The following is a 12,254-nucleotide window of genomic DNA, read 5'->3' as shown; positions in this document are numbered from 1 at the left end:
AAACGCCTTAGCCGCTGTACCACTGGCTTACTTTGGGGCTTGAGATCAATCTTGTGCTCTACTAGGGTAACTTGGCGTACTTGTGAGTAGCTGTTTGCAAAAAGGTTAGGAAATCCATCCAACATTTTTAAGTAATTCTCCCTTTCAGCACCTGCTATGGACTCATCAAGAAGAAGTTCATTTTGTTGGCGAAGACTAGTGAGGTCCACATCTCCTTTCTTGCACATGGTTGAAGAAGCTTCCCCTTCCAAGGCTCCATGGTCTTCAGTATCCCCTCGATCCCTTCCCAACAGGGAAAGACCAAATGCAACTCCCTCCACCTCTCCTTCTGAGATGGAATCCTCGGAGCTACCACTTGTCTCTTCTTCATCAAATGACTCTGACTCTGAACTTTTGGAAGTTGAAGGTTCACCTCTTACCACTTTCTTGCGATACTCTTGATGTTGTAGTGGACCTTCTTATTCTCACCTTGTAGAATAAGATCACCTGTCTCCCACTTCTGAATCGCCTTCACTTGGCGAAGCCATGGCCTACCCAATATCAATGGGTAAGCCCTAGCATCAGGCTTTGTAGGAATGACCTGAAAAGTTGTAGGCACAGAAATACAACATACATCCACTCCCAAATTCTTGACAATTCCTAAGGTTTTCACCCTAGTATTATCAGCAAGTTTGATGCGATAGGGAGAGTTGGTAGAAGACAACTTTAAATCAGCATCTTTCATTGTTTTTTCACTCATGACATTGATTGATGCACCTCCATCAATGTATGCATTAGAAATTGTCTGCCCCTCAATGATGATATCAATCACAGGCACATCATCTCCTACATCAATATCCACTTTTTGAACCATAGGAGTCCCATTATCCCTCTTCTTCTTTTTCCTAGATTCCCTTGTGCTAGCCAGCTTACCCCATTCCTTTCTAAGCTTTGGAGAGAGTGCCAAAAGCTGTCCAAATGTGATTTGCGCCGTTTTCTCCCTAAGATCTGTTAAGAGGTCATAACTAAGAGATCCTTATCCAAGAGGAAAATCAGATTGTCCAATTTCCTCCTAGATGACTTCTTCTTCTTCTTATTTTTCTCCTCTTCTTCAGATTTATCTTCTTGTTCTTCTTCTTCCTGGCTTCTAGTTTTACGACCCCTTTTTGCCATTAATGGCATCAATGTTTCCTCTTCTTCTTCTGAGCATGTTTCCTCTAAAAGTGCTAAACTTTTATCCTCACTTTTTCTCAACTTTGGACAGTAAGTGCAATAGTGCCCCTTCTCTTGACATTCATAGCATGTGACACTACTTCTATCCCTAGGTTTATCCTCAGCTCGTGGAACCCTAGGTGGCCTTGCATTGACTAAGTGTAACTTCAAATCAGCAAATTCTGCCATAAGTTGTGCAATGTTATGATCTAAGGATGGAGCTTGTACCTGAGATGTTGAGGCTATCTCTACTCGTGGTGGGGTTGGCACACTTGGAGAAGATTGGAATGTGGACTCAATATGAAGAGTGGCCTCCTTTTTCAAAGCAATACGAAGGGCCTCTTTAAAACTAGTGGGATCTTTGCTAAGAACTTTTCCATGCAAGCGGGGATCCAAAGCCCTGATAAACTTGCTCATCTTAAGGTGCTCCATTGCTAAAGAACTCTTTGAATCTTCCATAGAAGGTGAAGAAGAAGAAGAAGCAACAACTTGTAAAGCCGCTTATTGATATTTGACGAATAAGGCTTCATACCTCACTGAAAAGGCAGAAATTGACTCTCCATCCTTTTGGAAAATCTGATCCAACTGCAATAGTAAAGCATTTGACGACTCCACTGTCCCAAATCTCTCCTTCATTACTTTGGTCAACCTTTCCCAATCATTCTTGGACTCCTCTGGCAAAGCCTCATGCCAAGCTAAGGCCACACCCTCCAAGAAATCTGGGAGTATTTCTGCCCTCTCCTTCATAGACCAACCCGTCAAGCGGCATGCTCGGTTAAACTCTCGGAGACAACTCCCCGGGTCTTCTCCTTCCGATCCTTGGAACACCGGAATGTTGAACATCTTGCACCAAAAGATGAGTAGCAACAAGGAAAATTTACTTGTTTCAAAAGAACTTTTCTTTAATCATGCGGGACCTTGAGGTTAAAATAGAATAATTCTAAGTAAAACCTGCCTGTCAACTCCACCAAAAGATGTGACACGAAGTCGGGGTTTGGACTTCGGTCACTTCTTAGAATCAAAACACACTTGTATGAAACCTCACAGCCTCCTCACCTCCCTTTCTCTCACTAGGTTAAGATAAAGATATACACTTCTTAGAATCAAAACACACTTGTATGAAACCTCACAGCCGCCTCACCTCCCTTTCTCTCACTAGGTTAAGATAAAGATATACACATCGAAGGTGAGATCATAATTCATGGAAGGAAAGATGAAAGGCTCCGGAGAAGCAAGAATTTCTGCCAGTCTTGCAGCTCCAAACAAAAGGGCGATTCTTTGTTGGAAGAAAATCTTTCGACTCAGGATTATGTGAACGGAAACATACGGGGAATATTGGTAAGGTTCATCCGTTCGAATTGGGCGATTTGGACAGAACATAATAAAGAAAATGAATATGGCAATCACTTACAAGAGGATAAGACACATGGGGTTTGCCTTTTAATAAGGGATTAGGAGGAATTAATCATGATTAAGAAGAAAGAATGGCCAAAAAGCTATAAAAATAGAGATACACAGAGAATTTCAGTTTTTAATCCATAAAGGCTGTGTAAGAGAGGATTATATAGATGCGTAGAGCTTGAAGAGAGCTTCGCGCCTATATAAAAACTTTCAAAAACGGGCAACCGAGCGAAAAGTTATGAGCATTTTACTGCAAGACTATAAAACTGCCAAAATTCTATAAAAACAGAGATACACAGAGAATTGCAGTTTTAAATCCATAAAGGCTGTACAAGAGATGATTAGATAGGTGCGTAGAGCTTGAAGAGAGCTTCGTGCCCATATAAAAACTTTCAAAAACGGACAACCGAGCGAAAAGCTATCAGCATTTTACTACAAGACTATAAAACTGCTAAAAATTAGCAACTTTGGGAGAAATTCTAATCATCAATGAAGTAAGGGATTAAGAAATTAGTTACATGAGTAGAAAGAGCATAGAAAGAGCTTCCTAGCCATATGATCAATTTTAGAAACCAATACCCGAGTGATGAGTAATTACCGGTTGAAATTTGGATATTGGACCACAAAACTGCACTTCTCTCTCTTTGCATGAAACCTCAATTTTCACATAGCCTCTTGCCTTTCATCTCCTTCATGATTCAAGCTAGAGGGTAAGGGTTAACATTGCTCAACGGATAATCGTAAAGATTTACCTATGGTCCCCAAAGTCTTTCCACATGCTCATTACCGCTAAAACCATTGGTACCTCCAAAGGAGGGCGGCAATAAGGCAAGGGCTACCTTGAGAAGTCACAGGCCCGCCAAGATAATAACTCCTTATCCCACTTATCATGAATCATCAAAGAGGTCCAAAATTGGGTTAAGCATGAGGAGCTAATGCTAAATGAGACATTCACATGTAAAGAGAGTGCTTGAATAAGGGTTTGAAAAATAAGAGAATGGCAATGACACAAAATGCTCAATTGAGGAGGCTCATTCCTTTGATTTGAAAGGGAGAGGAGGGCTCCTTTTATAGGTGGAGAATCACCCTCTCTTCCATTGTTACAAATTACAACATAAAAATCTTCAACCCTTCAGTGACATAAGGGTAGATGTCACCATCAATTGTCCTCTTAGGCTAAGTCTTCTATTGATTATTAAATTGAAGACTTTTTGACTTTGAGAGTGTGATGAGATAATAGCCAAGCCTAAGTGGCATGTAGGTGGAGATCCCACTTACACATGGCGGAATTCTCCTCTTCCATGTAGGCATTCTAGAAGAATCTTTCCCAATTATGCACCTACACACACTCCTCCACATGCCTTCCACACTCCCCAACTTGTAGCCTTATGGTGAATACCATATTAATAATACAATAAAAATCCATGTGAGCATGAAGGCCCACTTTTATTTTCCACATCACTAGCCTATCTACCATACCAAAGTATTTATCAAGCATACTTGTGGCATTTACAATGTGTGCACCCTAAATCAAGTAAAACCATTATATTTGAAGATAGAATGCTATTATCGGGGTAGCCGCCAAGCCGCCACATCACCACGCCGTTATTCCATTGTGGGCGCCGCAATCTTCTTGGACAAGCTTCCACCTTATTACCATTGAGAAACCATCAAAATATGCACAAAATTGAAAATGAAAGATATCAATTTTTCATGTCACATCTTTCCCCCCCAGCAGATCCTCTAGGCTTGTCTGGGGGGTCTGCTGGCCATGGTGCTCGAGGGTAGAATATCTTTAGCCGGTACTCATTGGCACGTCCGGGAACCTCCTGGCCAGTTGCATCCTCTAGAAGATAGGTGCTATTTTTGAACTTTTGCTTTATCCTGAAGGGGCCTTCCCAGCGTCGAAGAAGCTTCTTGTCTAGCCGTTTCTCCACACGGCCATCATACCTCATTTCCTCCTGGATCAAATAAAACTATCCCCCCAGCCCCACATTGCCTGGAAGGGCTAAAGGTTCCATCAAAATGCATAGTGAAAGCAGTTGTTTTGGTGGCGTTTCCAAATCTTCATATACTTCTTCCTTTGCTCCTGTTTCTTCTTCCTCTTCCTTCCTGGTAAGCAAATCTGCAAGAGAGACCCTAGTGGTGTTTTCTGTAATAAAAGTGAAAGAGAATTCTTGAAGCTCACAAATCCACTTTGCAAACTTCCCTCCTGCAGGATTGGGCTTGTGGACCAAGAATTGTAAATAAGGTTGAGATGTGAGGAAGAAAAAAGGGCGAGGTAAGAAATATGACCTGAACTTCTTTACTGCAAAAACAAGAGACAAATCACCTTTCTCCATTTCACCATACCTCTCCTCGACATCAGTGAGTTGTCGGCTTGCATAATACACTGGTTGCATACGCCCTTGCTCTCCCTTTTGCAAGAGAACAGCACCCACTGAATGTGATGAGACACTTGGGTTCACATAAAAGTCCTCCCCCCACCTAGGAGGCTCAACAATTGGACTTTGACTCATGCATTCCTTGAGCAAACAAAAAGATTGAATTTGATCGGGCCCCCATTGGAAAGAAACATTCTTCTTTGTTAACAGATTTATAGGATACATCTTTTCAGAGAACATGTCAACAAAGCGTTGGTAATACTTTGTTTTACCCAAAATCCTCCTTACCTCCCTTACATTGGTAGGTGGTGGGAGGGCCACGATTGCCTGCACCTTCTCAGGATCCATCTCTATGCCTTCTTCTGAGATAACATGTCCCAAGAGAACCACCTTCCTTCATGCCAAGCGGCATTTTCCAGGATTAAGACACCCTTTTGCATCATCAATACTTTGCAAGGCCAACCTCAACTTTTCCAAGTGATCCATGCGGCTTGAATAAATGCAAAAATCATCCAGAAAGACCCTTATAAACTTCCCCAAGTAAGGTGCAAATACCTGACTCATGAAGCGTTGAAAAGTTGTTGGTGCATTGGTCAAGCCAAATGGCATCACCCTATAGGCATACACTCCCCAAGGGGTGATAAATGAGGTTTTCCTTTGATCTTCTTCACAAATCCGGATTTGGAAGTATCCAGAGTATCCATCACACACTGAATACAACTCATGACCTGCAACTTGATCCAAAATCTCATCCTGAAAGGGTAGAGGATAATAATCCCTCTTTGTGCATGCATTCAAAGGGCGAAAGTCCACACACACACACGCCATTTTCCACCCTTTTTGGGAGTGACTACAACTGGGGAAATCCACTCTAAATTCTCTACTGGAAAAATAAATCCAGCTTCAAGCAAATTAGTTACCTCCTTCTTAAGCACCTCTGCTTGCACTACTCCCAAACGCCTTAGCCGCTGTACCACTGGCTTACTTTGGGGCTTGAGATCAATCTTGTGCTCTACTAGGGTAACTTGGCGTACTTGTGAGTAGCTGTTTGCAAAAAGGTTAGGAAATCCATCCAACAATTTTAAGTAATTCTCTCTTTCAGTCCCTGCTATGGACTCATCAAGAAGAAGTTCATTCTGTTGGCGAAGACTAGTGAGGTCCACATCTCCTTTCTTGCACATGGTTGAAGAAGCTTCCCCTTCCAAGGCTCCATTGTCTTCAGCATCCCCTCGATCCCTTCCCAACAGGGAAAGACCAAATGCAACTCCCTCCACCTCTCCTTCTGAGATGGAATCCTCGGAGAGCTACCACTTGTCTCTTCTTCATCGGATGACTCTGACTCTGAACTTTTGGAAGTTGAAGGTTCACCTCTTACCACTTTCTTGCGACGACTGTTGATGTTGTAGTGGACCTTCTTATTCTCACCTTGTAGAATAAGATCACCTGTCTCCCACTTCTGAATCGCCTTCACTTGGCGAAGCAATGGCCTACCCAATATCAATGGAAGCCGTACTGTCACGCCCCCCCGTCCCCCCGCGTGCCGTGCCCTTCACGCCCCCCTCGACCCGCCGCCGCGTGCCGTGGCGTCACGCTCCGCCGGCCTCCCGCGGTGCGTACTCGAGCAACCCTTGGCCCGCCACCCCGCGGTGCCGTGCCCGAACACCTCTCGGCTCGCCCCCCCGGCCCCCCCGGTGCCGTGCCGTGACGCCCCCCGGCCCCCCCGGGGGCCGTGCCGTGATGCTCCCCGGCCCCCCCGGGCCGTGCCGTGACGCCCCCGCGGGTAAGTCCTAGCATCAGCTTTGCAGGAATGACCTGAAAAGTTGTAGGCACAGAAATACCACATACATCCACTCCCAAATTCTTGACAATTCCTAAGGTTTTCACCCTAGTATTATCAGCAAGTTTGATGCGATAGGAAGAGTTGGTAGAAGACAACTTTAAATCAGCATCTTTCATTGTTTTTTCACTCATGACATTGATTAATGCACCTCCATCAATGTATGCATTAGAAATTGTCTGCCCCTCAATGATGACATCAATCATCACAGGCACATCATCTCCTACATCAATATCCACTTTTTGAACCATAGGAGTCCCATTATCCCTGTTCTTCTTTTTCCTAGATTCCCTTGTGCTAGCCAGCTTACCCCATTCCTTTCTAAGCTTTGGAGAGAGTGCCAAAAGCTGTCCAAATATGATTTGTGCCGTTTTCTCCCTAAGATCTGTTAAGAGGTCATAACTAAGAGATCCTTATCCAAGAGGAAAATCAGATTGTCCAATTTTCCTCCTAGATGACTTCTTCTTCTTCTTATTTTTCTCCTCTTCTTCAGATTTATCTTCTTGTTCTTCTTCTTCCTGGCTTCTAGTTTTACGACCCCTTTTTGCCATTAATGGTATCAATGTTTCCTCTTCTTCTTCTTCCTGGCTTCTAGTTTTACGACCCCTTTTTGCCATTAATGGCATCAATGTTTCCTCTTCTTCTTCTGAGCATGTTTCCTCTAAAAGTGCTAAACTTTTATCCTCACTTTTTCTCAACTTTGGATAGTAAGTGCGATAGTGCCCGTTCTCTTGACATTCATAGCATGTGACACTACTTCTATCCCTAGGTTTATCCTCAGCTCGCGTGGAACCCTAGGTGGCCTTGCATTGACTAAGTGTAACTTCAAATCAGCAAATTCTGCCATAAGTTGTGCAATGTTATGATCTAAGGATGGAGCTTGTACCTGAGATGTTGAGGCTATCTCTACTCGTGGTGGGGTTGGCACACTTGGAGAAGATTGGAATGTGGATTCAATATGAAGAGTGGCCTCCTTCTTCAAAGCAATACGAAGGGCCTCTTTAAAACTAGTGGGATCTTTGCTAAGAACTTTTCCATGCAAGCGGGGATCCAAAGCCCTGATAAACTTGCTCATCTTAAGGTGCTCCATTGCTAAAGAACTCTTTGAATCTTCCATAGAAGGTGAAGAAGAAGAAGAAGCAACAACATGTAAAGCCGCTTGTTGATATTTGACGAATAAGGCTTCATACCTCACTGAAAAGGCAGAAACTGACTCTCCATCCTTTTGGAAAATCTGATCCAACTGCAATAGTAAAGCATTTGGCGACTCCACTGTCCCAAATCTCTCCTTCATTGCTTTGGTCAACCTTTCCCAATCATTCTTGGACTCCTTTGGCAAAGCCTCATGCCAAGCTAAGGCCACACCCTCCAAGAAATCTGGGAGTATTTCTGCCCTCTCCTTCATAGACCAACCCGTCAAGCGGCATGCTCGGTTAAACTCTCGGAGATAACTCCCCGGGTCTTCTCCTTCCGATCCTTGGAACACCGGAATGTTGAACATCTTGCACCAAAAGATGAGTAGCAACAAGGAAAATTTACTTGTTTCAAAAGAACTTTCCTTTAATCATACGGGACCTTGAGGTTAAAATAGAATAATTCTAAGTAAAACCTGCCCGTCAACTCCACCAAAAGATGTGACACGAAGTTGGGGTTTGGACTTCGGTCACTTCTTAGAATCAAAACACACTTGTATGAAACCTCACAGCCTCCTCACCTCCCTTTCTCTCACTAGGTTAAGATAAAGATATACACATCGAAGGTGAGATCATAATTCATGGAAGAAAAGATGAAAGGCTCCGGAGAAGCAAGAATTTCTGCCAGTCTTGCAGCTCCAAACAAAAGGGCGATTCTTTGTTGGAAGAAAATCTTCCGACTCAGGATTATGTGAACGGAAACATACAGGGAATATTGGTAAGATTCATCCGTTCGAATTGGGCAATTTGGACAGAACATATTAAAGAAAATGAATATGGCAATCACTTACAAGAGGATAAGACACATGGGGTTTGCCTTTTAATAAGGGATTAGGAGAAATTAATCATGATTAAGAAGAAAGAATGGCCAAAAAGCTATAAAAATAGAGATACACAGAGAATTACAGTTTTAAATCCATGAAGGCTGTGCAAGAGAGGATTATATAGATGTGTAGAGCTTGAAGAGAGCTTCGCGCCTATATAAAAACTTTCAAAAACGGGCAACCGAGCGAAAAGTTATGAGCATTTTACTGCAAGACTATAAAACTGCCAAAATTCTATAAAAATAGAGATACACAGAGAATTGCAGTTTTAAATCCATATAGGCTGTGCAAGAGATGATTAGATAGGTGCATAGAGCTTGAAGAGAGCTTCGCAGCCATATAAAAACTTTCAAAAACGGACAACCGAGCGAAAAGCTATGAGCATTTTACTACAAGACTATGAGCGAAAAGCTATGAGCATTTTACTGCCAAAATTCGCCTAAAAATTAGCAACTTTGGGAGAAATTCTAATCATCAATGAAGTAAGGGATTAAGAAATTAGTTACATGAGTGGAAAGAGCATAGAAAGAGCTTCCTAGCCATATGATCAATTTTAGAAACCAATACCCGAGTGATGAGTAATTACCAGTTGAAATTTGGATATTGGACCACAAAACTGCACTTCTCTCTCTTTGCATGAAACCTCAATTTTCACATAGCCTCTTGCCTTTCATCTCCTTCATGATTCAAGCTAGAGGGTAAGGGTTAACATTGCTCAGCGGATAATCGTAAAGATTTACCTATGGTTCCCAAAGTCTTTCTACATGCTCATTATCGCTAAAACCATTGGTACCAAAGCAGGGCGGCAATAAGGCAAGGGCTACCTTGAGAAGTCACAGGCCCGCTAAGATAATAACTCCTTATCCCACTTATCATGAATCATCAAAGAGGTCCAAAATTGGGTTAAGCATGAGGAGCTAATGCTAAATGAGACATTCACATGTAAAGAGAGTGCTTGAATAAGGGTTTGAAAGATAAGAGAATGGCAATGACACAAAATGCTCAATTGAGGAGGCTCATTCCTTTGATTTGAAAGGGAGAGGAGGGCTCCTTTTATAGGTGGAGAATCACCCTCTCTTCCATTGTTACAAATTACAACATAAAAATCTTCAACCCTTCAGTGACATAAGGGTAGATGTCACCATCAATTGTCCTCGTAGGCTAAGTCTTCTATTGATTATTAAATTGAAGACTTTTTGACTTTGAGAGTGTGATGAGATAATAGCCAAGCCTAAGTGGCGTGTAGGTGGAGATCCCACTTACAGATGGCGGAATTCTTCTCTTCCATGTAGGCATTCTAGAAGAATCTTTCCCAATTATGCACCTACACACACTCCTCCACATGCCTTCTACACTCCCCAACTTGTAGCCTTATAATGAATACCATATTAATAATACAATATTAAAAATCCATGTGAGCATGAAGGCCCACTTTTATTTTCCACATCACCCATCTATCTACCATACCAAAGTATTTATCAAGCATACTTGTGGCATTTACAATGTGTGCACCCTAAATCAAGTAAAACCATTATATTTGAAGATAGAATGCTGTTATTGGTGTAGCCGCCAAGCCGCCGCATCACCACGCCGTTATTCCATTGTGGGCGCCGCAATCTTCTTGGACAAGCTTCCGCCTTATTACCATTGAGAAACCATCAAAATATGCACAAAATTGAAAATGAAATTCCGCGAACCTGTTCTTCTATACTGCATATATTGTAAAACCTTTGACCATGATACTAAAAAATGTCTTGCTTCATCCACAATGGACTCAAAACATCTATCTCTCGTGCACCAAACTGAAACAATCCAAAGGGTAGCAAACTGCTCAAGAAGTAGTTAATCGGACACTTCAGGGTTTCTATTGTCGTGGACCTCACAAGGTGGCAAACTGTACAGTCTGGAATACTTCCATGCCCATGGTGACACCGTACGACCAATGTGTGAATGATGTGGCATTGATCCCATGTTCCAAGATTGCCTAAGACAAGTTGCTTCAATGCAACTTGTCTCACAAAATACAACTCTTAACATCTTAAGTGTACAAAACAGGCAATTGTCCACGATGCCCTTAAATGTGCTTACATGCTTACAAGCCGAGGCAGGAGAGACAATCAAAAGGAGCACAAAAGATAATACCTCAACATGGGTAGAAGAACATGCTTTAAAATAGAACCCAAAAGAGAAAATGAAACCTTCTAAACCCAAGAAAGACAAGGGACAAAAAACTATCGAAACCAAGGTCGAATTAAAAGACAGGGAAAAGGTGAATGTTGAGGACATAAACCCAAAAGGGGACATAAACACGAAAGAGCCAAAAGCTATACATGATGCAGAAGCATCCACCTCAAAGACCACCACACAAACCTCGATGCCCATATGTATGACATAGGATACGAAAACCCAAAAGAAAATTTGATCTCGTCGCATGGGTAAACATAATGGAAAATTGACAAACCAAAGAAAGTCAGAGAATGAAACAAGTTCTAGTACATCACTAAGTGAGGATGAAACAAGTTCTTACTCTTCGCTCAGTGCACCACATAGACCAATCAAGAAACTAGAACCCAACCAACCACCTCAAATGGATAATAATGATCATATGTTGTATGTGAAATGCAAAAAGCAAGCTGAGGAGAGCATGCTTAACTTGGTTGAATGTCTTATAGGGTCACCGGTTGTGATTGAGATTCACAATGCCAAGCCTAAAACAGCAACCAAAATACAAAGCCTAGATGAGTACCACTTTCCCTTTCAAGAGAAAGACATACCCTCTACAAAAGAGTCATTTGGGATAGATTGTATGAACTATATGCTTGAGAAAGCACGTGAGGAATTCGATAATTCCCTTACAAGATTAAAACAGTCTCTCAAAACCTCATTTGGAGGAATGCTCTTCTCTCATGATAAAGCAAGTATCACATCAGCACTTGCACCTTTAAGGGTTCAACCTGAGTTATACAAGGACATAACGAGCTTCATAAAATAGAACTATGAGGATTTGCAAGTTTCCAAACAGACCTCATTAAGAATTTTCACAGGGCCAAGTGTGCCAGTGTACGCATTGGGTACTCTTGAAAAAGCTGAAAGCCAAGATGAGGATGAATGTGAATGGGAGTATGAAATAGAAATAGGATCTGAAGCTGAAATAATAATTGAAACACCCATGATTCCTTTGGAAGATTCTATCATGGTATGGTTAGATTTCCTTAATAGGCAATGATGTTAAGCGCAAACGCACATTGATTAGCTCTTGAGCTAGTTATAACATTATGATGATAGACACTTGGGTGTCATTGGGACAACCTAAACTCATCCCTACAAGCAATAGTCTTGCACAAGGAGTTAAGCTCGGGGGGTGCACCTCAAAAAATGTAAGTCTACCACGTGCGATCATCAGGTGGGGTTTCTTTAATCCAAA

This window comes from Cibotium barometz, chromosome 41 (genome assembly GCF_041138505.1).
Source record: "Cibotium barometz isolate CiBa-2024 chromosome 41, ASM4113850v1, whole genome shotgun sequence".
Classification (NCBI taxonomy): domain Eukaryota; kingdom Viridiplantae; phylum Streptophyta; class Polypodiopsida; order Cyatheales; family Cibotiaceae; genus Cibotium; species Cibotium barometz.
Note: the sequence above shows the minus strand (reverse complement) of the source record.